Source organism: Oncorhynchus gorbuscha, unplaced genomic scaffold, assembly GCF_021184085.1.
Source record: "Oncorhynchus gorbuscha isolate QuinsamMale2020 ecotype Even-year unplaced genomic scaffold, OgorEven_v1.0 Un_scaffold_985, whole genome shotgun sequence".
Taxonomy (NCBI): Eukaryota; Metazoa; Chordata; class Actinopteri; order Salmoniformes; family Salmonidae; genus Oncorhynchus; species Oncorhynchus gorbuscha.
In genome coordinates, this window is record NW_025745907.1 from 217,256 (window position 1) to 241,675 (window position 24,420).

A 24,420-nucleotide genomic window follows, 5' to 3' on the forward strand; every position below is an offset into this window, starting at 1 on the left:
GTGACCGAGCTACGGTGGTGTTTCTCAGACCATGAGACATCTGCCGTGGAAGGTGACCGAGCCACGGTGGTGTTTCTCAGACCATGAGACATCTGCCGTGGAAGGTGACCGAGCTACGGTGGTGTTTCTCAGACCATGAGACATCTGCCGTGGAAGGTGACCGAGCTACGGTGGTGTTTTTCAGACCATGAGACATCTGCCGTGGAAGGTGACCGAGCTACGGAACATGAGACATCTGCCGTGGAAGGTGACCGAGCTACGGTGGTGACCGAGCTACAGTGGTGTTTCTCAGACCATGAGACATCTGCCGTGGAAGGTGACCGAACTACGGTGGTGTTTCTCGGACCATGAGACATCTGCCGTGGAAGGTGAGCGAGCTACGGTGGTGTTTCTCAGACTATGAGACATCTGCCGTGGAAGGTGACCGAGCTACGGACCATGAGACATCTGCCGTGGAAGGTGACCGAGCTACGGTGGTGACCGAGCTACAGTGGTGTTTCTCAGACCGTGAGACATCTGCCGTGGAAGGTGACCGAGCTACGGTGGTGTTTCTCAGACCGTGAGACATCTGTCGTAGAAGGTGACCGAGCTACGGTGGTGGTTCTCAGACCATGAGACATCTGCCGTGGAAGGTGACCGAGCTACCGTGGTGTTTCTCAGACCATGAGACATCTGCCGTGGAAGGTGACCGAGCTACGGTGGTATTTCTCAGACCATGAGACATCTGCCGTGGAAGGTGACCGAGCTACGGTCGTGTTTCTCAGACCATGAGACATCTGCCGTGGAAGGTCACCGAGCTACGGTGGTGTTTCTCAGACCATGAGCCATCTGCCGTGGAAGGTGACCGAGCTACGGTCGTGTTTCTCAGACCATGAGACATCTGCCGTGGAAGGTGACCGAGCTACACATCTGCCGGCCGTGGAAGTTGACCGAGCTACGGTGGTGTTTCTCAGACCATGAGACATCTGCCGTGGAAGGTGACCGAGCTACGGTGGTGTTTCTCAGACCATGAGCCATCTGCCGTGGAAGGTGACCGAGCTACGGTCGTGTTTCTCAGACCATGAGACATCTGCCGTGGAAGGTCACCGAGCTACGGACCATGAGACATCTGCCGTGGAAGGTGACCAAGCTACGGTGGTGTTTCTCAGACCATGAGACATCTGCCGTGGAAGGTGACTGAGCTACGGACCATGAGACATCTGCCGTGGAAGGTGACCGAGCTACACATCTGCCGTGGAAGGTGACCGAGCTACGGACCATGAGACATCTGCCGTGGAAGGTGACCGAACTACGGTGGTGTTTCTCGGACCATGAGACATCTGCCGTGGAAGGTGACCGAGCTACGGTGGTGGTTCTCAGACCATGAGACATCTGCCGTGGAAGGTGACCGAGCTACCGTGGTGTTTCTCAGACCATGAGACATCTGCCGTGGAAGGTGACCGAACTACGGTGGTGTTTCTCGGACCATGAGACATCTGCCGTGGAAGGTGACCGAGCTACGGTGGTGTTTCTCAGACTATGAGACATCTGCCGTGGAAGGTGACCGAGCTACGGACCATGAGACATCTGCCGTGGAAGGTGACCGAGCTACGGTGGTGACCGAGCTACAGTGGTGTTTCTCAGACCGTGAGACATCTGCCGTGGAAGGTGACCGAGCTACGGTGGTGTTTCTCAGACCGTGAGACATCTGTCGTAGAAGGTGACCGAGCTACGGTGGTGGTTCTCAGACCATGAGACATCTGCCGTGGAAGGTGACCGAGCTACCGTGGTGTTTCTCAGACCATGAGACATCTGCCGTGGAAGGTGACCGAGCTACGGTGGTATTTCTCAGACCATGAGACATCTGCCGTGGAAGGTGACCGAACTACGGTCGTGTTTCTCAGACCATGAGACATCTGCCGTGGAAGGTCACCAAGCTACGGTGGTGTTTCTCAGACCATGAGCCATCTGCCGTGGAAGGTGACCGAGCTACGGTCGTGTTTCTCAGACCATGAGACATCTGCCGTGGAAGGTGACCGAGCTACACATCTGCCGGCCGTGGAAGTTGACCGAGCTACGGTGGTGTTTCTCAGACCATGAGACATCTGCCGTGGAAGGTCACCGAGCTACGGACCATGAGACATCTGCCGTGGAAGGTGACCAAGCTACGGTGGTGTTTCTCAGACCATGAGACATCTGCCGTGGAAGGTGACTGAGCTACGGACCATGAGACATCTGCCGTGGAAGGTGACCGAGCTACACATCTGCCGTGGAAGGTGACCGAGCTACGGACCATGAGACATCTGCCGTGGAAGGTGACCGAGCTACCGTGGTGTTTCTCAGACCATGAGACATCTGTAGCGTTCAAATTGGGGTTTTGGTCTACAAATTATTACGACGCCGTTCTCTGTATTTTTTTTTTGCTCTACGAACCCCACAATGTCACATGACTAGTCATATAAACCAATTGATTTGTAAACATTTTGATAAAACAAAAGAATTCCACATTGACATGATGGGGGTTTATTGTATGTAGGTCAGTGACACAAAATCTCAATTTAATCTATTTTTTAATTTCAGCCACCGCAAAATGTGGACAAAAGTCAAGGGGTGTGAATAATTTCTCTCAGTTCCAGAATTATTGGCACCCTTGATAAAGATAAGTGAAAAAGGAGTACAAATAGTGAGCTCCACTCATTGGCCAGTTTATTAGGTACACCGTCCCGTTCTCCATAATGGATCGCTACCACAGACAGTGAGTCACGTGGTCGTAGCTTGTTATATAAAGCAGGCAGACAGGCATCGAGGCATTCAGTTACTGGTCCATCGGACAGTTTATTAGGTACACTGTCCCATTCACCACAATGGATGGCTCCTCCAGACAGTGAGTCACGTGGTCGTAGCTTGTTATATAAAGCAGGCAGACAGGCATCGAGGCATTCAGTTACTGGTCCATTGGACAGTTTATTAGGTACACCACCCTGTACACCTAAATGTATGGCTCCTCCAGACAGTGAGTCACGTGGTCGTAGCTTGTTATTTAAAGCAGGCAGACAGGCATCGAGGCATTCAGTTACTGGTCCATCGGACAGTTTATTAGGTACACCGTCCCGTTCACCATAATGGATTGCTACCACAGACAGTGAGTCATGTGGTCGAAGCTTGTTATATAAAACAGGCAGACAGGCATCGAGGCATTCAGTTACTGGTCCATCGGACAGTTTATTAGGTACACCGTCCCGTTCTCCATAATGGATCGCTACCACAGACAGTGAGTCACGTGGTCGTAGCTTGTTATATAAAGCAGGCAGACAGGCATCGAGGCATTCAGTTACTGGTCCATTAGAACGGGCAAAAACGAGTGACAAAAAAGAAGAAAACAGAAAGTATTCAGACCCCTTGACTTTTTTCCACATTTTGTTACGTTACAGTTACGTCCTCAGCAATCGACATCACAATACCCCATAATGACATCACAATACCCCATAATGACATCACAATAACCCATAATGACATCACAATACCCCATAATGACATCACAATACCCCATAATGACATCACAATACCCCATAATGACATCACAATAACCCATAATGACATCACAATAACCCATATTGACATCACAATACCCCATAATGACATCACAATACCCCATAATGACATCACAATACCCCATCATTTTTTATTTAATTTTACCTTTATTTTACTAGGCAAGTCAGTTAAGAACAAATTCTTATTTTCAATGACGGTCTAGGAACAGTGGGTTAACTGCCTTGTTCAGGGGCAGAATGACAGATTTGTACCTTGTCAGCTCAGGGATTTGAACTTGCAACCTTTCGGCTGCTAGCCCAACTCTCTAACCACTAGGCGCACCCTGCCGCCCAATACACCACAATACCCAATAATGACATCACAAAAATTCAACTGATTGGACATGATTTGGAAAGGCTATATACCTGTCTATATAAAGGTCCCACAGTTGACAGTGCATGTCAGAGCAAAAACCAAGCCATGAGACAGGATTGTGTCAAGGCACAGATCAGGAGAAGGGGACCACAACATTTCTGCAGCATTGAAGGTCCCCAAGAACACAGTGGCCTCCATCATTCTTAAATGGAACAAGTTTTGAACCACCAAGACTCTTCCCCCCCCAGCTCCCTCTCTCCTCCCGCTCCTTCTCGGTCAGTCGAAGCTGTGTGTGTGTGTGTGTGTGTGTGTGTGTTAACAGTGGGTGTGTGTGTTAGCAGTGTGTGTGTGTGTGTGTGTGTGTGTTAGCAGTGTGTGTGTGTGTGTTAGCAGTGTGTGTGTGTGTGTTAGCAGTGTGTGTGTGTGTGTTAGCAGTGTGTGTGTGTTAACAGTGGGTGTGTGTGTTAACAGTGGGTGTGTGTGTTAGCAGTGTGTGTGTGTGTGTGTGTGTGTGTGTGTGTGTGTGTGTGTGTGTGTGTGTGTGTGTGTGTGTGTGTGTGTGTGTGTGTGTGTGTGTGTGTGTGTGTGTGTGTGTGTGTGTGTGTGTGTGTGTTAGCAGTGTGTGTGTGTGTGTGTGTGTGTGTGTGTGTGTGTGTGTTGTGTGTGTGTGTGTGTTAGCAGTGTGTGTGTGTTAGCAGTGTGTGTGTGTTAGCAGTGTGTGTTAGCAGTGTGTGTTAGCAGTGTGTTAGCAGTGTGTTAGCAGTGTGTTAGCAGTGTGTTAGCATTGTGTTAGCAGTGTGTGTGTGTTAGCAGTGTGTGTGTGTTAGCAGTGTGTGTTAGCAGTGTGTGTTAGCAGTGCGTGTTAGCAGTGCGTGTTAGCAGTGCGTGTTAGCAGTGTGTTAGCAGTGTGTGTGTGTTAGCAGTGTGTGTGTGTTAGCAGTGTGTGTTAGCAGTGTGTGTTAGCAGTGCGTGTTAGCAGTGTGTGTTTGAAGGTGTGGGCTTTGATGGACCAGTTTATTTATAGCAGAAGTGTTCCATGGGGAACGACTAAATAGGATAGAGAGGGAGAGAGTAGAATGGAGAGAGATGGAGGTATGGAGAGAGACTGAGGGAGAGAGAGGGGGAGGGAGAGAGTAGAATGGAGAGAGATGGAGGTATGGAGAGAGACAGAGGGAGGAGGGAGATGGAGGTATGGAGAGAGACTGAGGGAGGGATAGAATGAGGGATAGAGAGGAGAGAGAGTAGAATGGAGAGAGATGGAGGTATGGCGACTGAGGGGAGGGAGGGAGAGAGTAGAATGTAGAGAGAGATGGAGGTATGGAGAGAGACTGAGGGGAGAGAGGGGGAGGGAGGGAGAGAGAGAGAGAGTAGAATGGAGAGAGATGGAGATATGGAGAGAGACTGAGGGAGAGAGGGAGGGGAGGGAGGATGGGGATGGGGACTGAGAGAGGAGGGAGGGAGGGAGGAGAGAGTAGAATGGAGAGAGATGGAGGTATGGAGAGAGACTGAGGGAGAGAGAGGAGGGAGTAGAATGGAGAGAGATGGAGGTATGGAGAGAGACTGAGGGAGGGAGGGAGGGAGGGAGAGAGAGAGTAGAATGGAGAGAGATGGAGGTATGGAGAGAGACTGAGGGAGGGAGGGAGAGAGAGAGTAGAATGGAGAGAGATGGAGGTATGGAGAGAGTCTGAGGGAGGGATAGAATGAGGGAGAGAGAGGGAGAGAGTAGAATGGAGAGAGATGGAGGTATGGAGAGAGGGAGGGAGGGAGAGAGTAGAATGGAGAGAGATGGAGGTATGGAGAGAGACTGAGGGAGGGAGGGACGGAGGGAGATGGAGGTATGGAGAGAGACTGAGGGAGGGATAGAATGAGGGATAGAGAGGGAGAGAGTAGAATGGAGAGAGATGGAGGTATGGAGAGAGACTGAGGGAGGGATAGAATGAGGGATAGAGAGGGAGAGAGTAGAATGGAGAGAGATGGAGGTATGGAGAGAGACTGAGGGAGAGAGGAGGGATAGAGATGGGGTATGGAGAGAGGGAGGGAGGGAGAATGGAGGAGATGGAGGTATGGAGAGAGACTGGGGAGGGAGGGAGGGAGTAGAATGGAGAGAGATGGAGGTATGGAGAGAGACTGAGGGAGAATGAGGGAGAGAGGGAGAGAGTAGAATGGAGAGAGATGGAGGTATGGAGAGAGACTGAGGGAGGGAGGGATAGAATGAGGGATAGAGAGGGAGAGAGTAGAATGGAGAGATGGAGGATGGAGAGATGGAGGTATGGAGAGAGTCTGAGGGAGAGAGGGAGGGATGGAGAGAGAGGGAGGGAGAGAGGGAGGGAGAGTAGAATGGAGAGAGATGGAGGTATGGAGAGAGACTGAGGGGAGGGATAGAATGAGTAGAATGGAGAGAGATGGAGAATGGAGAGAGATGGAGGTATGGCGAGAGGGAGGGAGGGAGAGAGTAGAATGGAGAGAGATGGAGGTATGGAGAGAGTCTGAGGGAGAGAGATAGGAGGGAGTAGAATAGAATGGAGAGAGATGGAGGTATGGAGAGAGACTGAGGGGAGGGAGGGAGGGAGGGAGAGAGAGAGTAGAATGGAGAGAGATGGAGGTATGGAGAGAGACTGAGGGAGAGAGAATGGAGGAGATGGAGGATGGAGAGAGACTGAGGGAGAGAGAATGGAGAGAGATGGAGGTATGGAGAGAGACTGAGGGGAGAGGGGGAGGGAGGGAGAGAGAGAGAGAGTAGAATGGCGAGAGATGGAGGTATGGAGAGAGACTGAGGGAGAGAGAGGGGAGGGAGAGGGAGAGAGGGAGGGAGAGAGAGGGAGAGAGTAGAATGGAGAGAGATGGAGGTATGGAGAGAGAGAGGGAGGGAGGGAGGGAGGGAGAGAGAGAGTAGAATGGAGAGAGATGGAGGTATGGAGAGAGACTGAGGGAGAGAGGGAGAGAGGGAGAGAGTAGAATGGAGAGAGATGGAGGTATGGAGAGAGACTGAGGGAGGGAGGGAGGGAGGGAGGGAGGGAGGGAGGAGAGAGAGTAGAATGGAGAGAGATGGAGGTATGGAGAGAGACTGAGGGAGGGAGGGAGGGAGGGAGGGAGAGAGAGAGTAGAATGGAGAGAGATGGAGGTATGGAGAGAGTCTGAGGGAGGGATAGAATGAGGGATAGAGAGGGAGAGAGTAGAATGGAGAGAGATGGAGGTATGGAGAGAGACTGAGGGAGGGAGGGACAGAGGGAGATGGAGGTATGGAGAGAGACTGAGGGAGGGATAGAATGAGGGATAGAGAGGGAGAGAGTAGAATGGAGAGAGATGGAGGTATGGAGAGAGACTGAGGGAGAGAGGGAGGGATAGAGAGGGAGAGAGGGAGGGAGTAGAATGGAGAGAGATGGAGGTATGGAGAGAGTCTGAGGGAGGGAGGGAGGGAGTAGAATGGAGAGAGATGGAGGTATGGAGAGAGAGCGAGAGAGGGAGAGAGTAGAATGGAGAGAGATGGAGGTATGGAGAGAGACTGAGGGAGGGATAGAATGAGGGATAGAGAGGGAGAGAGTAGAATGGAGAGAGATGGAGGTATGGAGAGAGTCTGAGGGAGAGAGGGAGGGATAGAGAGGGAGGGAGAGAGGGAGAGAGTAGAATGGAGAGAGATGGAGGTATGGAGAGAGACTGAGGGAGGGATAGAATGAGGGAGGGAGGGAGAGAGAGAGAGGGAGGTATGGAGAGAGATGGAGGTATGGAGAGAGATGGAGGTATGGAGAGAGTCTGAGGGAGGGATAGAATGAGGGAGGGAGGGAGAGGGGGGAGGGAGGGAGGGAGAGAGAGAGGGAGAGAGTAGAATGGAGAGAGATGGAGGGAGGGAGAGAGACTGAGGGAGGGATAGAATGAGGGAGGGAGAGAGATGGAGGTATGGAGAGAGACTGAGGGAGGGATAGAATGAGGGAGGGAGAGGGGGAGGGAGGGGGGGAGGGAGAGAGAGAGGGAGAGAGATGGAGGTATGGAGAGAGACTGAGGGAGGGATAGAATGAGGGAGGGAGGGAGGGAGGGAGTAGAATGGAGAGAGATGGAGGTTTGGAGAGAGACTGAGGGAGGGATAGAATGAGGGAGGGAGGGAGGGAGATGTATCAGTAAGGGACAGATAGTCTGGCAATAACACTATCTCTATAGATGTATCAGTAGGGGACTAACAGTCTAATAGCCAGACTATCTCTATAAATGTATCAGTAGGGGACTGACAGTCCTATAGCCAGACTATCTCTATAGATGTATCAGTAGGGGACTAACAGTCTTATAGCCAGACTATCTCTATAGATGTATCAGTAGGGGACTGACAGTCCTATAGCCAGACTATCTCTATAGATGTATCAGTAGGGGACTAACAGTCTAATAGCCAGACTATATCTATAGATGTATCAGTAGGGGACTGACAGTCTAATAGCCAGACTATCTATAGATGTATCAGTAGGGGACTGACAGTCTAATAGCCAGACTATATCTATAGATGTATCAGTAGGGGACTGACAGTAGCCAGACTATCTCTATAGATGTATCAGTAGGACTGACAGTCTAATAGCCAGACTATCTCTATAGATGTATCAGTAGGGGACTGACAGTCTAATAGCCAGACTATCTCTATAGATGTATCAGTAGGGGACTGACAGTCTTATAGCCAGACTATCTCTATAGATGTATCAGTAGGGGACTGACAGTCCTATAGCCAGACTATCTCTATAGATGTATCAGTAGGGGACTGACAGTCTAATAGCCAGACTATCTCTATAGATGTATCAGTAGGGGACTAACAGTCTTATAGCCAGACTATCTCTATAGATGTATCAGTAGGGGACTGACAGTCCTATAGCCAGACTATCTCTATAGATGTATCAGTAGGGGACTAACAGTCTAATAGCCAGACTATCTCTATAGATGTATCAGTAGGGGACTGACAGTCTAATAGCCAGACTATCTCTATAGATGTATCAGTAGGGGACTGACAGTCTAATAGCCAGACTATCTCTATAGATGTATCAGTAGGGGACTGACAGTCCTATAGCCAGGCTGTAGTGAAATATCACTCTTCTGCCAGGCACCACCACAGTGTATAAGGTGTGTTTAGAGTGTGTGTCGAACATCGTGAAAGAACTGTTCTCTATCTGTGTGTGTGTGTGTGTGTGTGTGTGTGTAACTAGGTTAATTCTATATCTCAGTAGGGACCGTCTCGTCCTGATTTACTCTGCTTGTCCTATATAGGTCATATTCCCACACACACGCACACACACGTGCACACACCTGGTGTTTCTTTCTAACAAGTGTGTCTAACTAACAGGTGTGTCTATCTAACAGGTGTGTCTATCTAACAGGTGTGTCTATCTAACAGGTGTGTCTATCTAACAGGTGTGTCTATCTAACAGGTGTGTCTATCTAACAGGTGTGTCTATATAACAGGTGTGTCTATCTAACAGGTGTGTCTATCTAACAGGTGTGTCTATCTAACAGGTGTGTCTATCTAACAGGTGTGTCTATCTAACAGGTGTGTCACTATGGGCCCCTGGTCCAATAAATGGTACACTTGGGGGCCCTGGTCCCCTAAATGTTACACTATGGGGCCCTGGTCCACTAAATGTTACAATATGGGGCCCTGGTCCACTAAATGTTACACTATGGGGCCCTGGTCCACTAAATGTTACACTATGGGGCCCTGGTCCACTAAATGTTACACTATGGGGCCCTGGTCTACTAAATGTTACACTATGGGGCCCTGGTCCACAGCAGTACACTATATAGGTGATAGGGTTTATATTTGGGAGGCACTATGTCAATGTTGGTAAGGACCAGTCAATACTAAAGTAGCTAAAGGCCTTCTGGCTAGCGCGCTATTCGCTAATTATATTGACTGCTGTTGGCTGTGGTCATGTGTACACAGTACACACGCACGCACGCACGCACACACACAGAGTGTTTCATCTCTAGTTAGAGCCAGGTGTTGGTTGGGTCGGTCCAGATGTTGAAGAGTGTGTATCTCTCATCTCCTCTCCTCTAACAGTCTTGACCTTGTGTGGAGGTTGTTAAATGGTCGTTATATGGTTGTGTGAAAGTCGTTACGGTTTTGTGAACGTTGTTCCAGTGTGTGTGACAGAACTTGTATGTAAATGAGCTGTTAATGGTGGGCGTCAATGTTCTAATTATTTCATGAATTTCCTGGATTTGATTTGGCCAAGTGCATCTGCGGTCTCTGCTCATGAAGCGGTCTCTACTCATGAAGCGGTCTCTGCTCAGTTTGGCTGCCGGAGTGTGAGAGGGAGAAGCCGGTGTGCTTTTTCTGTAGTTTTCTAGAAGATCACAACGATGCATCGGAGCAGATGATGCTCTGTCAGTTTACATTCCTCCTCGTCGTCACTCTCCGCTGTCATCCAATGGACTCAAACTAGCCACAAGTTCTGACGGAGCTCAATTGTCATCAAATGCATGAACAGCAATACGTTTCTCTCTCTTTCATGCAAACTGATAACGAGGAGCGGCCCTTAAATGTGTTTTTTTGTTTTTAGTAATCGGTCCATATCGAACAAATTTAATAAAACGAGACTTCCTGACCAAACATCCACAGCATGAAGGTTATTTCAGAACAGGGCAGAATGCTTCAGGAAACAGGGCTTCAGGAAGCAATGCTTCAGGAAACAGGGCTTCAGGGAACAGTGTTTCAGGAAACAGTGCTTCAGGAAACAGTGCTTCAGGAAACAGTGCTTCAGGAAACAGTGCTTCAGGAAACAGTGGAAACAGTGCTTCAGGAAACAGTGCTTCAGGAAACAGTGCTTCAGGAAACAGTGCTTCAGAACACAGTGCTTCAGGAAACAGTGCTTCAGGAAACAGTGGATTCAGGAAACAGTGGATTCAGGAAACAGTGCATTCAGGAAACAGTGCATTCAGGAAACAGTGCATTCAGGAAACAGTGCATTCAGGAAACAGTACTTCAGGAAACAGTGCTTTAGGAAACAGTGCATTCAGGAAACAGTGCTTCAGGAAACAGTGCATTCAGGAAACAGTGCTTCAGGACACAGGGATTCAGGAAACTGGTTTCTACAGTGGACCAGTCAGTCAGATAGCAAGACATTGTTGTCATTTTATAACGGGTGATGATCAGCAGAAATAAGGGAGTAACTCACTGTCTCTCATAGTAGTAGATGTGACTTCCTCTTTCAAACACAGCGAATAGCGAACATTCGCCAAAGCTAGCTACTGATACACTCGGAGACCACCTGATAGGTGCGGCAGTGTAGCCTAGTAGTTAGAGCGTTGGACTAGATCAACTCCCCGATCTGACAAGGTACAAATCTGTCATTCTGCCCCCTGAACAAGCCATTTAACCCAGGCCATCATTGTAAATAAGAATTTGTCCTTAACTGACTTGTCTAGTTAAATAAATAGTATAATATTAGTGTCCAGATACTCTGAGATTTACTCTGGAGAGAAAGACACACGCTTCATGTCAGATGGAATGATGGATGACTAACAGTGTTGAATGATGGATGACTATCTAACAGTGTTGAATGATGGATGACTATCTAACAGTGTTGAATGATGGATGACTATCTAACAGTGTTGAATGATGGATGACTATCTAACAGTGTTGAATGATGGATGACTATCTAACAGTGTTGAATGATGGATGACTATCTAACAGTGTTGAATGATGGATGATCTAACAGTGTTGAATGATGGATGACTATCTAACAGTGTTGAATGATGGATGTCTATCTAACAGTGTTGAATGATGGATGTCTATAACAGTGTTGAATGATGGATGACTATCTAACAGTGTTGAATGATGGATGACTATCTAACAGTGTTGAATGATGGATGACTATCTAACAGTGTTGAATGATGGATGACTAACAGTGTTGAATGATTAACTATCTAACAGTGTTGAATGATGGATGACTATCTAACAGTGTTGAATGATGGATGACTATCTAACAGTGTTGAATGATGGATGACTATCTAACAGTGTTGAATGATGGATGACTATCTAACAGTGTTGAATGATGGATGACTATCTAACAGTGTTGAATGATGGATGACTATCTAACAGTTGTTGAACAGTGTTGAATGATGGATGACTATCTAACAGTGTTGAATGATGGATGACTATCTAACAGTGTTGAATGATGGATGACTATCTAACAGTGTTGAATGATGGATGACTATCTAACAGTGTTGAATGATGGATGACTATCTAACAGTGTTGAATGATGGATGACTATCTAACAGTGTTGAATGATGGATGACTATCTCAGTGTTGAATGATGGATGACTATCTAACAGTGTTGAATGATGGATGACTATCTAACAGTGTTGAATGATGGATGACTATCTAACAGTGTTGAATGATGGATGACTATCTAACAGTGTTGAATGATGGATGACTATCTAACAGTGTTGAATGATGGATGACTATCTAACAGTGTTGAATGATGGATGACTATCTAACAGTGTTGAATGATGGATGACTATCTAACAGTGTTGAATGATGGATGACTATCTAACAGTGTTGAATGATGGATGACTATCTAACAGTGTTGAATGATGGATGACTAACAGTGTTGAATGATGGATGACTATCTATCAGTGTTGAATGATGGATGACTATCTAACAGTGTGAATGATGGATGATTATCAGTGTTGAATGATGGATGACTATCTAACAGTGTTGAATGATGGATGACTATCTAACAGTGTGGAATGATGGATGATTATCAGTGTTGAATGATGGATGACTATCTAACAGTGTTGAATGATAGATGATTATCAGTGTTGAATGATGGATGACTATCTAACAGTGTGGAATGATGGATGATTATCAGTGTTGAATGATGGATGACTATCAGTGTTGAATGATGGATGATTATCAGTGTTGAATGATGGATGACTATCAGTGTTGAATGATGGATGACTATCTCAGTGTTGAATGATGGATGACTATCTAACAGTGTTGAATGATGGATGACTATCTAACAGAATGATGGATGATTATCAGTGTTGAATGATGGATGACTATCTAACAGTGTGAATGATGGATGATTATCAGTGTTGAATGATGGATGACTATCTAACAGTGTTGAATGATGGATGACTACAGTGTTGAATGATGGATGACTATCTAACAGTGTTGAATGATGGATGACTATCAGTGTTGAATGATGGATGACTATCTAACAGTGTTGAATGATGGATGACTATCAGTGTTGAATGATGGATGACTATCTAACAGTGTTGAATGATGGATGACTATCTAACAGTGTTGAATGATGGATGACTATCTAACAGTGTTGAATGATGGATGACTATCTAACAGTGTTGAATGATGGATGACTATCTAACAGTGTTGAATGATGGATGACTATCTAACAGTGTTGAATGATGGATGACTATCTAACAGTGTTGAATGATGGATGACTATCTAACAGTGTTGAATGATGGATGACTATCTAACAGTGTTGAATGATGGATGACTATCTAACAGTGTTGAATGATGGATGACTATCTAACAGTGTTGAATGATGGATGACTAACAGTGTTGAATGATGGATGACTATCTAACAGTGTTGAATGATGGATGACTATCTAACAGTGTTGAATGATGGATGACTATCTAACAGTGTTGAATGATGGATGACTATCTAACAGTGTTGAATGATGGATGACTATCTAACAGTGTTGAATGATGGATGACTATCTAACAGTGTTGAATGATGGATGACTATCAGTGTTGAATGAGTGACTATCTAACAGTGTTGAATGATGGATGACTATCTAACAGTGTTGAATGATGGATGACTATCTAACAGTGATGGATGACTATCTAACAGTGTTGAATGATGGATGACTATCTAACAGTGTTGAATGATGGATGACTATCTAACAGTGTTGAATGATGGATGACTATCTAACAGTGTTGAATGATGGATGACTAACAGTGTTGAATGATGGATACTATCTAACAGTGTTGAATGATGGATGATCTAACTGAATGATGGATGATTATCAGTGTTGAATGATGGATGACTATCTAACAGTGTTGAATGATGGATGACTATCAGTGTTGAATGATGGATGACTATCTAACAGTGTTGAATGATGGATGACTATCTAACAGTGTTGAATGATGGATGACTATCTAACAGTGTTGAATGATGGATGTCTATCTAACAGTGTTGAATGATGGATGTCTATCAGTGTTGAATGATGGATGATTATCAGTGTTGAATGATGGATGACTATCAGTGTTGAATGATGGATGATCTATCAGTGTTGAATGATGGATGACTAACAGTGTTGAATGATGGATGACTATTGAATGATGGATGACTATCTAACAGTGTTGAATGATGGATGACTATCTAACAGTGTGGAATGATGGATGATTAACAGTGTTGAATGATGGATGACTATCTAACAGTGTTGAATGATGGATGACTATCAGTGTTGAATGATGGATGACTATCTAACAGTGTTGAATGATGGATGACTATCAGTGTTGAATGATGGATGACTATCTAACAGTGTTAAATGATGGATGACTATCTAACAGTGTTGAATGATGGATGACTATCTAACAGTGTTGAATGATGGATGACTATCTAACAGTGTTGAATGATGGATGACTATCTAACAGTGTTGAATGATGGATGACTATCTAACAGTGTTGAATGATGGATGACTATCTAACAGTGTTGAATGATGGATGACTATCTAACAGTGTTGAATGATGGATGACTATCTAACAGTGTTGAATGATGGATGACTATCTAACAGTGTTGAATGATGGATGACTATCTAACAGTGTTGAATGATGGATGACTATCTAACAGTGTTGAATGATGGATGACTATCTAACAGTGTTGAATGATGGATGACTATCTAACAGTGTTGAATGATGGATGACTATCTAACAGTGTTGAATGATGGATGACTATCTAACAGTGTTGAATGATGGATGACTATCTAACAGTGTTGAATGATGGATGACTATCTAACAGTGTTGAATGATGGATGACTATCTAACAGTGTTGAATGATGGATGACTATCTAACAGTGTTGAATGATGGATGTCTATCTAACAGTGTTGAATGATGGATGACTATCTAACAGTGTTGAATGATGGATGACTATCAGTGTTGAATGATGGATGACTATCTAACAGTGTTGAATGATGGATGACTATCTAACAGTGTTGAATGATGGATGACTATCTAACAGTGTTGAATGATGGATGACTATCTAACAGTGTTGAATGATGGATGACTATCTCAGTGTTGAATGATGGATGACTATCTAACAGTGTTGAATGATGGATGACTATCTAACAGTGTTGAATGATGGATGATCTAACAGTGTTGAATGATGGATGACTATCTAACAGTGTTGAATGATGGATGTCTATCTAACAGTTGAATGATGGATGACTATCTAACAGTGTTGAATGATGGATGATTATCAGTGTTGAATGATGGATGACTATCTAACAGTGTTGAATGATGGATGATCTAACAGTGTTGAATGATGGATGACTATCTAACAGTGTTGAATGATGGATGACTATCTAACAGTGTTGAATGATGGATGACTATCTAACAGTGTTGAATGATGGATGACTAACAGTGTTGAATGATGGATGACTATCTAACAGTGTTGAATGATGGATGACTGACTCTAACAGTGTTGAATGATGGATGATCTAACAGTGTTGAATGATGGATGACTATCTAACAGTGTTGAATGATGGATGATGACTATCTAACAGTGTTGAATGATATCTAACAGTGTTGAATGATGGATGACTATCTAACAGTGTTGAATGATGGATGACTATCTAACAGTGTTGAATGATGGATGACTATCTAACAGTGTTGAATGATGGATGATCTAACAGTGTTGAATGATGGATGACTATCTAACAGTGTTGAATGATGGATGACTATCTAACAGTGTTGAATGATGGATGACTATCTAACAGTGTTGAATGATGGATGATTATCAGTGTTGAATGATGGATGACTATCTAACAGTGTTGAATGATAGATGATTATCAGTGTTGAATGATGGATGACTATCTAACAGTGTTGAATGATGGATGACTATCAGTGTTGAATGATGGATGAAACAGTGTTGAATGATGGATGACTATCAGTGTTGAATGATGGATGACTATCATCAAATGATGGATGACTATCAGTGTTGAATGATGGATGATCTAACAGTGTGGAATGATGGATAACAGTGTTGAATGATGGATGACTATCTAACAGTGTTGAATGATGGATGATTACTAACAGTGTTGAATGATGGATGACTATAACAGTGTTGAATGATGGATGACTTCTAACAGTGTTGAATGATGGATGACTATCTAACAGTGTTGAATGATGGATGACTATCTAACAGTGTTGAATGATGGATGACTATCTAACAGTGTTGAATGATGGATGACTATCTCAGTGTTGAATGATGGATGACTATCTAACAGTGTTGAATGATGGATGACTATCTAACAGTGTTAAATGATGGATGACTATCTAACAGTGTTGAATGATGGATGACTATCTAACAGTGTGGAATGATGGATGATTATCAGTGTTGAATGATGGATGACTATCTAACAGTGTTGAATGATGGATGACTTATCAGTGTTGAATGATGGATGACTAACAGTGTTGAATGATGGATGACTATCTAACAGTGTTGAATGATGGATGACTATCTAACAGTGTTGAATGATGGATGACTATCTAACAGTGTTGAATGATGGATGACTATCTAACAGTGTTGAATGATGGATGACTATCTAACAGTGTTGAATGATGGATGTCTATCTAACAGTGTTGAATGATGGATGACTATCTAACAGTGTTGAATGATGGATGACAGTGTTGAATGATGGATCTATCAGTGTTGAATGATGGATGACTATCTAACAGTGTTGAATGATGGATGATTATCTAACAGTGTTGAATGATGGATGACTATCTAACAGTGTTGAATGATGGATGACTATCTAACAGTGTTGAATGATGGATGACTATCTAACAGTGTTGAATGATGGATGACTATCTAACAGTGTTGAATGATGGATGACTAACAGTGTTGAATGATGGATGTCTATCTAACAGTGTTGAATGATGGATGACTATCTAACAGTGTTGAATGATGGATGACTATCTAACAGTGTTGAATGATGGATGACTATCTAACAGTGTTGAATGATGGATGACTATCTAACAGTGTTGAATGATGGATGATTATCAGTGTTGAATGATGGATGACTATCTAACAGTGTTGAATGATGGATGACTATCAGTGTTGAATGATGGATGACTATCTAACAGTGTTGAATGATGGATGACTATCTAACAGTGTTGAATGATGGATGACTATCTAACAGTGTTGAATGATGGATGACTATCTAACAGTGTTGAATGATGGATGACTATCTAACAGTGTTGAATGATGGATGTCAGTGTTGAATGATGGATGATTATCTAACAGTGTTGAATGATGGATGACTATCTAACAGTGTTGAATGATGGATGACTATCTAACAGTGTTGAATGATGGATGACTATCTAACAGTGTTGAATGATGGATGACTATCTAACAGTGTTGAATGATGGATGACTAACAGTGTTGAATGATGGATGTCTATCTAACAGTGTTGAATGATGGATGTCTATCTAACAGTGTTGAATGATTGTTGTTGTTGTTCTTCAAATACCTTAAACACAACACAGTTCTTTCTGGTTACCTAGCAACAGGGATATAGAGCCTCCACAGGGAGGGGATCCAAGGTCTCTCTCTCTCTTTTTATCTCTATATATATTTTTCTCCCTCCTTCCCTCCCTCCCTCCCTCCTTCCCTCCCTCCCTCCCTCCCTCCCTCCCTCCCTCCCTCCCTCCCTCCCTCCCTCCCTCCCTCCCTCCCTCTCCCTCCCTCCCTCCCTCCCTCCCTCCCTCCCTCCCTCCCTCCCTACCCTCCCTCCCTACCTCACTCCCTCCTCTCCCTCGCCTCCCTCCCTCCCTCCCTCCCTCCCCCTCCCTCCCTCCCTCCCTCCCTCCCTCCCTCCCTCCCTCCCTCCCTCCCTCCCTCCCTCTCCCTCCCTCCCTCGCCTCCCTCCCCTCCCCTCCCTCTCTCCCTCCCTCCCAGTATTCATTTAGTTCCATTCACCAGGAGGAAACGGAACTTCCATTGCGGCTCTCAACTAATCTAATCCATCAATGACCTCATCCTCGTTAGTTCGACGTGCTGACGTCAACACTCATTCAGTTTTTGTCCTATCGGGGTAATAAAGTTGATTTGAATATATTTGAATTGATTTCGTGACGGTGTAAATCAGGCAGCTGTGTTTAACCGATCACTTTGATTGATCAGTTTGTTTTTCAAACAGCTGGAATGAGATTTAGGCTTTCCAGTTGCTAGCGATCACCTCTACTGTTGTTATATCAGGACAGACAGGAGCTGAGCCTGTCATGTTGAAGCAGAATGTCCCCCCCATCCCTCCCGCCCTCCCTCCCTCCTATAGGGTTAATGTCATTAGACTCTATGGCCACTTCAGCCTACTCACTCCCCAGCCAGCCACTCTATCACGTGTGGATAAAGTGGCTGTTCATTTTTCTTTCAATCTCTCTCTCTCTCTCTCTCTCTCTCTCTCTCTCTCTCTCTCTCTCTCTCTCTCTCTCTCTCTGTCTCTCTCTCTGTCTCTCTCTCTTCCGTTTTCTCTCTATGTTCTCTCTGTCTCTCTCTCCTCTCCATCTCTGTCTGTCTGTCTGTCTGTCTGTCTGTCTGTCTGTCTGTCTGTCTGTCTGTCTGTCTGTCTGTCTGTCTGTCTGTCTGTCTGTCTGTCTGTCTGTCTGTCTGTCTGTCTGTCTGTCTGTCTGTCTGTCTGTCTGTCTGTCTGTCTGTCTGTCTCTGTCTGTCTGTCTGTCTGTCTGTCTGTCTCTCATCTCTCTCTCTCTCTCTCTCTCTCTCTCTCTCTCTCTCTCTCTCTCTCTCTCTCTCTCTCTCTCTCTCTCTCTCTCTCTCTTCTTCTCTACCTTCTCTCTCTCCCATGCTCTCTGGCCCTTCTGGTTATGTTTATGGGGGTGGAGACAGGGAGGGTTGGAGGTTGAGGTAGAGAGTGTAGGTATAGTGCTGTAAGGCTACAGGTCATGTTATGAAGGTGGGTGGTAGTAGCTATAAGAGGCTGCTGAGAGCCGAGAGAAGCACAGCTAACAGCACTCTTCACTGGGACACACACTCAGCAAAACAGCCCCCCTCCATGGAGCCTGTTAGCTCATCTCTCTCTCTCTATATATCCAATATTCAGAGCCCTTGACTTTCTCCACATTTTTTGTTACGTTACAGCCTCCTTCCATCTCTCTCTCTGTCTCTCTCTCTCTCTGTCTCGGTCTCTCTCTCTCTGTCTCGGTCTCTCTCTGTCTCGGTCTCTCTCCCTCCATCTCTCTCTCTGTCTCTCTCTCTCTCTGTCTCGGTCTCTCTCTCTCTCTCTCTCTGTCTCTCTCTCTCTCTCTCTCTCTCTCTCTCTCTCTCTCTCTCTCTCTCTCTCTCTCTCTCTCCCTCCATCTCTCTCTCTCTCTCTCTCTCTCTCTCTCTCTCTCTCTCTCTCTCTCTCTCTCCCCCCATCTCTCAATTAAATTCAAGGGGCTTTATTGGCATGGGAAACATATAATATACAACATTTAAAAAATTATAATATTGCCAAAGCAACTTCCGTACGGACTTGGGAGAGGCGAAGGTCGAGAGCCGTGCGTCCTCCAAAACGGAGGAAACACTGTACACCTGGCGACAGGCACCCGGCCCGCCACAGGAATTGATGATTGATTGATTGATCCTGGGTATTTCTACATCCTGGGTATTTCTACATCCTGGGTATCTCTACATCCTGGGTATTTCTACATCCTGGGTATTTCTACATCCTGTATCTCTACATCCTGGGTATTTCTACATCCTGGGTATTTCTACATCCTGGGTATTTCTACATCCTGGGTATTTCTACATCCTGGGTATCTCTACATCCTGGGTATTTCTACATCCTGGGTATTTCTACATCCTGGGTATCTCTACATCCTGGGTATTTCTACATCCTGGGTATTTCTACATCCTGGGTATTTCTACATCCTGGGTATTTCTACATCCTGGGTATCTCTACATCCTGGGTATTTCTACATCCTGGGTATTTCTACATCCTGGGTATCTCTACATCCTGGGTATTTCTACATCCTGGGTATTTCTACATCCTGGGTATCTCTACATCCTGGGTATTTCTACTCTGAATGTAGGGAGGTGGTTGTTGACTCACTCTGACCCTTCCTAGTCTCTCTCTACATCCTGGGTATTTCTACTCTGGCGTAGGGAGGTGGTTGTTGACTCACTCTGACCCTTCCTAGTCTCTACATCCTGGGTATTTCTACTCTGAATGTAGGGAGGTGGTTGTTGACTCACTCTGACCCTTCCTAGTCTCTACATCCTGGGTATTTCTACTCTGGCATAGGGAGGTGGTTGTTGACTCACTCTGACCCTTCCTAGTCTCTCTCTACATCCTGGGTATTTCTACATCCTGGGTATTTCTACTCTGCATGTAGAGAGGTGGTTGTTGACTCACTCTGACCCTTCCTAGTCTCTCTACATCCTGGGTATTTCTACTCTGAATGTAGAGAGGTGGTTGTTGACTCACTCTGGCCCTTCCTAGTCTCTCTCTCTCAATCCTGGGTATCTCTACATCCTGGGTATTTCTACATCCTGGGTATCTCTACATCCTGGGTATTTCTACTCTGAATGTAGAGAGGTGGTTGTTGACTCACTCTGACCCTTCCTAGTCTCTACATCCTGGGTATTTCTACTCTGAATGTAGGGAGGTGGTTGTTGACTCACTCTGACCCTTCCTAGTCTCTACATCCTGGGTATTTCTACTCTGAATGTAGAGAGGTGGTTGTTGACTCACTCTGACCCTTCCTAGTCTCTACATCCTGGGTATTTCTACCCTGAATGTAGAGAGGTGGTTGTTGACTCACTCTGACCCTTCCTAGTCTCTACATCCTGGGTATTTCTACTCTGCGTGTAGGGAGGTGGTTGTTGACTCACTCTGACCCTTCCTAGTCTCTCTACATCCTGGGTATTTCTACTCTGGCGTAGGCCGCACAGCTCCTTTTACATAACTTATACATACACACACACACACACACACAGAGAGAGAGACCACACTCACATGCAACCACGTCACACTCGCGCGCGCACACACAGCACACAGCACACAGCACACAGCACACAGCACACAGCACACAGCACACAGCACACAGCACACAGCACACAGCACACAGCACACAGCACACAGCACACAGCACACAGCACACATACACACACACACACACACCCACACAGGCTCTAAAGGTGAGAATCTAATATCGTCTCCTCCAGAGATCTCTTGACTTCTCCTGTGTGTGACTGCCTCATGAAGCTGGTTGAGAGATTACCAAGAGTGGAGCAATACCTGTCATCAGAGCTCCTTGGAACAATCTCAAATATATCTAGATTTGTTTAGCACTTTGTTTGGTTACTACATGATTCCACATGTGTTATTTTCATAATTTTGATGTCTTCATTATTATTCTACAATGTGAGAAAATTGTAAAAATAAAGAAAAACCCTTTAATGAGTAGGTGTGTCCAAACTGTTTGTGTGTTGTGTGTGTGTGTGTGCACTGTGTGTGTGTGTGTGTGTGTGTGTGTGTGTGTGTGTGTGTGTGTGTGTGTGTGTGTGTGTGTGTGTGTGTGTGTGTGTGTGTGTGGGGGGGGGGGGTTTCTGTACTCAACTTCTTCTCATTCCGTTACTCTCTGTGTAGTCCAGAGAGGGAGAACAAGACATCATTATCTGACATGTATTTTATCTACTGACCCAGAGTCAGATGAGGCCCTTTATCTACTGACCCAGAGTCAGATGAGGTTTATCTACTGACCCAGAGTCAGATGAGGTCCTTTATCTACTGACCCAGAGTCAGATGAGGCCCTTTATCTACTGACCCAGAGTCAGATGAGGTCTGTTATCTACTGACCCAGAGTCAGATGAGGTCCTTTATCTACTGACCCAGAGTCAGATGAGGTCCTTTATCTACTGACCCAGAGTCAGATGAGGCCCTTTATCTACTGACCCAGAGTCAGATGAGGTCCTTTTATCTACTGACCCAGAGTCAGATGAGGTCCTTTATCTACTGACCCAGAGTCAGATGAGGTTTTTATCTACTGACCCAGAGTCAGATGAGGTCCATTTTATCTACTGACCCAGAGTCAGATGAGGCCCTTTATCTACTGACCCAGAGTCAGATGGTCTCCTTTATCTACTGACCCAGAGTCAGATGAGGCCCTTTATCTACTGACCCAGAGTCAGATGAGGCCCTTTATCTACTGACCCAGAGTCAGATGAGGTCCTTATCTACTGACCCAGAGTCAGATGAGGTCCTTTATCTACTGACCCAGAGTCAGATGAGGCCCTTTATCTACTGACCCAGAGTCAGATGAGGTCCTTTATCTACTGACCCAGAGTCAGATGAGGCCCTTTATCTACTGACCCAGAGTCAGATGAGGCCCTTTATCTACTGACCCAGAGTCAGATGAGGTCCTTTATCTACTGACCCAGAGTCAGATGAGGTCCTTTATCTACTGACCCAGAGTCAGATGAGGTCTGTTATCTACTGACCCAGAGTCAGATGAGACCCTTTATAAGTGCCTTGCTCAGGGGAACAGTGGGTTAACTGCCTTGTTCAGGGGAACAGTGGGTTAACTGCCTTGTTCAGGGGAACAGTGGGTTAACTGCCTTGTTCAGGGGAACAGTGGGTTAACTGCCTTGTTCAGGGGAACAGTGGGTTAACTGCCTTGTTCAGGGGAACAGTGGGTTTACTGCCTTGTTCAGGGGAACAGTGGGGTTAACTGCCTTGTTCAGGGGAACAGTGGGTTAACTGCCTTGTTCAGGGAACAGTGGGTTAACTGCCTTGTTCAGGGAACAGTGGGTTAACTGCCTTGTTCAGGGGAACAGTGGGTTAACTGCCTTGTTCAGGGGAACAGTGGGTTAACTGCCTTGTTCAGGGAACAGTGGGTTAACTGCCTTGTTCAGGGGAACAGTGGGTTAACTGCCTTGTTCAGGGAACAGCGGGTTAACTGCCTTGTTCAGGGGCGGAACGACAGATTTCTACCTTGTCAGCTCAGGGGATTCAATCCAGCCCCCTTCTGGTTACTGGCCCAACTCTCTAACCACTAGGCTACCTGCCTCCTCTACACTCTAATCACTAGGCTACCTGCCTCCTCTACTCTCTAACCACTAGGCTACCTGCCTCCTCTACTCTCTAACCACTAGGCTACCTGCCTCCTCTACACTCTAACCACTAGGCTACCTGCCTCCTCTACACTCTAACCACTAGGCTACCTGCCTCCTCTACTCTCTAACCACTAGGCTACCTGCCTCCTCTACTCTCTAACCACTAGACTACCTGCCTCCTCTACACTCTAACCACTAGGTTACCTACCGCCTCTACACTCTAACCACTAGGCTACCTGCTACCTCTACACTCTAACCACTAGGCTACCTACCTCCTCTACACTCTAACCACTAGGCTACCTACCTCCTCTACACTCTAACCACTAGGCTACCTGCCTCCTCTACACTCTAACCACTAGGCTACCTGCCTCCTCTACTCTCTAACCACTAGGCTACCTGCCTCCTCTACACTCTAACCACTAGGCTACCTGCCTCCTCTACACTCTAACCACTAGGCTACCCTGCCGTCCCTCTCTAACCACTAGGCTACCTGCCACCTCTACACTCCAACCACTAGGCTACCTGCCTCCTCTACACTCTAACCACTTGGCTACCTACCTCCTCTACACTCTAACCACTAGGCTACCTACCTCCTCTACACTCTAACCACTAGGCTACCTACCTCCTCTACACTCTAACCACTAGGATACCTGCCCACCATACACTTCCTTTTATTGCCCTGATGCTAGTTAGTATTGGGCTTAGCGACTCCCCCTCTAACTTCCTTAATACCGGACACAGAGACGTACAACTGGTTCCTCTTGGGATAATTATTTAAAAAAACATCCCTTTAAGGTTTAAGTGTTTGTGTGTGTGTGTGTGTGTGTGTGTGTGTGTGTGTGTGTGTGTGTGTGTGTGTGTGTGTGTGTGTGTGTGTGTGTGTGTGTGTGTGTGTGTGTGTGTGTGTGAGAGACTGTCAGGTTTGTATTTGCAGTCGTAGGTGATGTCCCAGATTCAGACACTGATTCACTGGCCTGGTTTCAGTATCCTCACACACTGGCCTGGTTTCAGTATCCTCACACACTGGCCTGGTTCAGTATCCTCACACACTGGCCTGGTTCAGTATCCTCACACACTGGCCTGGTTTCAGTATCCTCACACACTGGCCTGGTTTCAGTATCCTCACACACTGGCCTGGTTCAGTATCCTCACACACTGGCCTGGTTCAGTATCCTCACACACTGGCCTGGTTCAGTACTG

At 45.8% G+C, this 24,420-nt stretch overlaps 1 protein-coding gene across 1 annotated transcript in view; it reads left to right on the forward strand.

The window, feature by feature from the left end:
* The window catches only part of LOC124020916 (protein kinase C beta type-like), a 36,275-nt gene extending 14,853 nt beyond the window's left edge, over nt 1–21,422 (forward strand). Inside the window, exon 3 of the transcript XR_006836162.1 lies at nt 21,331–21,422. The gene's annotated coding sequence lies outside the window, so the exon portion shown is untranslated. The remainder of the gene's footprint in view (nt 1–21,330) is intronic.
* Nucleotides 21,423–24,420: the final 2,998 nt, after the last annotated feature.